This window comes from Babylonia areolata, chromosome 7 (genome assembly GCF_041734735.1).
Source record: "Babylonia areolata isolate BAREFJ2019XMU chromosome 7, ASM4173473v1, whole genome shotgun sequence".
Taxonomy (NCBI): domain Eukaryota; kingdom Metazoa; phylum Mollusca; class Gastropoda; order Neogastropoda; family Buccinidae; genus Babylonia; species Babylonia areolata.
This window is the reverse complement of record NC_134882.1, coordinates 16591415-16595947: the sequence shown is the minus strand read 5'-3', so window position 1 is coordinate 16595947 and position 4533 is coordinate 16591415. Positions and strand designations below refer to the sequence as shown.

Sequence of the window (4533 nt, the reverse complement as noted above, 5' to 3'; positions counted from 1 at the left end):
GAAACGAACACATGCACGCACGCACACACACACACACACGCACGCACGCACTGATACACACGCACACACCTACGCGCGCGCACACACACACACATACGCTCACACAGAGGAACGCACGCACACACACACACACACACACACACATGCGCGCGCGCATTCACGCACGCACATACATGCACGTGCACATACACTTACAGACACACGCACGCGCGCGCATGCTCGTGCTCGCACGCTAGCGAAGCTTTGCGCTTCCGAAAGTTATTTGTGCTTGTTTATTTCATTTCATGTATTCGTTTAGTTGTGTATTTGTGTATGATTTGTTTCTCCATTTATTTTTCATTTGTTTCTATATCTATTTGTGATTGTTTGTTTGTTTGTTTTTCCTTCTTCTTTTCTTCTATCCTTCAGGGAGATAAAGGGAAGGAAATGGATCAAATCAACAAGCCATCAATTTGCAGCGTGAACCATCCTATCACTCACTGCATGCCTGAACTCCATCCACACACTGCTTCTGCTGCCCACGTCTGGAACAAGGGAAACAACTGCACAGGAAGCGGAGGAGGAGGAGGACCCTCCACACTCTCCCCCCCCACCCCCTCTCCCCTCCCCACCCACCCCAGAAAACAACGCCCAACACGACACGCACACGCACACACGCACGCACGCACGCACACAAACCCATCATGCACAGGATTCCCGAACATCCATACTCCCTCTCTGAAACAAGCAGTCGCCCCCATCTGTCAACATCATCGACGCCTACCCCCCCAACCCCGACCCCTGCGCTGTGTAGTAACTCTAAGCCACCGCGGACGACTACACTCACCAACCACCACCACCACCTATACAACCACCACCACCGCCACCGCCACCACCACAAACGCCACGGAAAGGACTCGCTGTTCGGCACGTGCGCAGTTGACGCGAAGAGGAGAGAGAGAGAGAGAGGTGGAGAAAAAGAAAGAAAGGAAATGTGGAAGCTGTGGTGCTTTTTGAAGGTGTGTGGTGGTGTGTGGTGTATGGTGGTGGTGTTGGTAGTGGGGTACGGGTTAGTGAGGGAGCGGCATGCAATTCACCGCGCGCGCCTATCCGTTGTGTGTGTGTGTGTGTGTGTGTGTGTGTGTGTGTGTGTGTGTGTGTGTGTGTGTAGGTGTAGGTGTGTTTTGATAAAAACTGAGGAAGAAATTATTAAACCGTTCTCTCCCCGAAGTGGGAGTGTGTGTGTATGTGTGTGCGTTTCCCAAAAATCCCACGACTGGTCAGTGAATGAAGGCTTATTCTCTCCGTTCTGGAACAGTGTGACTTGTGGGCTCTCTCTCTCTATCTATCTATCTCTCTGTCTGTCTGTCTGTCTCTGTCTCTCTCTGTGTCTGTCTCTGTCTCTCTCTGTCTCTCTCTGTCTCTGTCTCTGTCTGTCTGTCTGTCTCTCTCTCCACCACTCCTGTGAACGCAATGTTTCGCAGTGCTTGTTTGTGATAACCATTACTGTGGACTGAAGCCAGTCGTCGACTGAATGAATCATCTGCCGTACACTCCTCGAAGATCCTGCATTATCTCCTCCGTCAGGTTTTTTTTTGGGGGGTCAGGTGAGGGAAGATGTTTGTTGTGTTCTGTAATATGTGATCACGGTTGAAGTCTTTGCAAAAAGAGGGAAGAAAAAAAAAAGAAGAAAAGAAGAGGGGAAAATCCGAAAAATCCTCCAAACAAACTTAAGGTGGAAAAATAAAATCATTCAATGTCTATTTCATTTCCCATCGATTATTTTGATTTGTACTTTACAAATGTAGATGATAATGATTGGTTTGGTTTTTTGGTTTTTATTTTTCCCTTTTTTTCTTCCTAAATAGTTTGTGTCAAATACAACGACAACAACAACATTCTTTGGAATCAAAATTATGTTGTTGTTGGTTTTTTTTTGGAAGAGCGCGTCACTCAACATGAACTTAACTTTAAGCAGTCTATAACAACTACTTCCTCTTAAATAAACTAAAATAGAATAAATAGAAACAAATTCGCGCTGAGTGGGAACCGGAACCGGAACTAGCGAGAGGAGCGCGTGGAGAAACCACGTGGTCAAGAGTGGCGAGGTAAACAATCCTCCCTCCTCCCGCCCCACCCCTATCCAGATCACTCACGCCACGACTCGCCCGCTCACTTACTGACACCGCTCACTCGGCGCTCTTGCTTTTTAAAGCAGCAGGCATTGTGCACGCCAGGCATTGTATTGGTCGCGGGGAGGTGCTGTGGAAAGGGTATCGCTGGGCCCAGTGGGTAAGTCAGTTAGCTGACTGGTGAGAGGTTTGAGTGTCGGCCCCGTGTCGTATCGCGTCCATGCCTGTCATCAGATTCTTTCTACTCCCAAACTCTGTGACCACCAGTGGGTGTGGGATACTTGATGTGTGACTTCACCAACATGCAGACATTGCCTGCCGCGGGTCATTGCGCTTTAAGTGATATTGCCTCCGCCTGTCGTCAGCTGGGAACAGAAGCTTTGCATTCACTACAGTCCAGTTTGTGACATTTACAAGTTCGCATCAACAACCATCAGTCAAGTAATCGAGCTTGCCAGGTGTATCAGGACATTACGTTGAAGAAGGTGTGTGCGAGGCGCTGATCAAGACAGTAATTGTTTTTGCTGCTGCTGCTGGCAGGATAAACAAACAAACAAACAGACAACGAAGGACATGAGAACAGCTTCACAGAACGGTTTGGCCATATTGGTGGTGGTGTTTTTATTTTAGCTCCAGAGTTCGACAATCGGAAAAACGAAAGCAATCACGTGATCAACAAAACGAACTGACAGACCTTTGGAACAGGCCGGTACGCGGAGACTGGTCGATGAGAAGAAGAACGACTGAATTCTGGGTAAGTTTTGTTTGTTTCTCTGCTGTTGTTGTTGTTGTTGATGTTGGTGTTGGTCTTGGTGTTTTGTTGGTGAATGTATTGGTAGTGGCAGGGAGAGCGAAGGCGAAGGGAGAACATTTATGTTAGAAGTGTAATATTTGAATGGCAGAAAAATCCAAACAAAACAAAACAACAACAACAACAACACACTCACACACACACACTAACACACACACTAACGCAATTTCAGAAACAAATGAACAATAATCATTTTGTTCACTCGTGAAAAACCAGTTGACTTTTTGAGGATATGTTTTGACTTACTTTTTTTTTTGTTGCCATGGTTAACTTGCTTTTCTTGGTTATATTTTGACCTACTTTTTAGTTGTTATGTAAGGAATGCAGTTTTGCCGCAGAAACTTCACGCCTGTCCTACTTCCGGTATGTTTTGCCGCCTATAGAACCGTGGGTACTTTCTGTGTGCACAGTTGTCGTTCATAAAACAAAACAACAACAAAAAAGATCTCAAAGAATACCTCCCAGCTGACTGCAGTCTTGCTGGCGTTCCCTTTTGATCTCGTCACTTCCGGAAGCAAGGCAAGACGGGATAGCACCGAACGGCGTTTGTGGAAACACTCTTCCAGCAGGGGGGAGAGAGCAGAAACGGCGCTTTTCTTATCATTTATTTTATTTTATTTTTTTTATTTTTTTTTTTTACTCTTCCTTACTTGTGGGGAGGATAGGACGGGTTGTTGGATTCTGTGTTAGCATCTAGCCATTGGAAGGCTATGCTTCATGTGAACAGTGTGTTTTTAGTTCGTTATCATCTGGTTTGTATAGTTCACTAATTTCACTGATCTGTTACGGTTTTTTTTAAACAACAGAAGTCCCACGTAAACGACAGTAATAACACGTGCGCACACACACACACTCACACACACACACACTGATATATATATATATAAATATATAAATACACACACACACACACACACACACACACACACACACACACACACACACACATGTATGTATATATGTTGTGAAGTGTCCTCCATTCAAAGCTGACCCGTGTCTGCATCCAGTTTCGTTGTTGTTTTTTTTATACACACAACAACAAACAACAGCAACGACAACAGTATACACACGAGAGAGATTTAGGCCTCAGAAATTGGGGAAGGAAAAGTTGCAGCATTATTATAAAAAAAAACAAAAAACGAGAGAATGTTCACATCTGCTTCACGTTCCGGCATTCAGTTGCTGAATCAGTTTCCATACGGCTGGTGGTTTCCTTGTCAGTTCGCTTTCGGAAAGCTCCAAGTCATTCTTTATCCTTCTTCGCCTGTTTTTCGGTCTGTCTGTCTGTCTAAGAGAATCATGTGTGGTCATAGAGAAAGAGAGACAGAATAGCAAGATCCAAGATCCCCCCCAGCCCCTTCCCCCGCCTACTCCCCCCACCCCCCACCCCTACACACACACTCAGAGAGAGAGAGAGAGACAGACAGACAGACAGACAGACAGACAGAGACAGAAACAGAGAGAGGCACACACACACATACAAACGCACGCACACACACACACACACACACACACACACACACACACACACAAACACACACACAAACACACTTACACACAAACACACACACACACACACACAAACACACACACGCACTTACACAAACACAC

The 4533-nt window shown here is 45.8% G+C and overlaps 1 protein-coding gene across 2 annotated transcripts in view; it reads left to right on the top strand.

Moving 5' to 3' along the window:
* The first annotated feature begins 2237 nt into the window (after positions 1 to 2237).
* The window catches only part of LOC143283749 (glutamate receptor ionotropic, kainate 3-like), a 168706-nt gene continuing 166410 nt past the window's right edge, over positions 2238 to 4533 (top strand). For both annotated transcript variants that reach the window (XM_076590060.1, XM_076590059.1), the window contains exon 1: positions 2238 to 2865. The gene's annotated coding sequence lies outside the window, so the exon portion shown is untranslated. The remainder of the gene's footprint in view (positions 2866 to 4533) is intronic.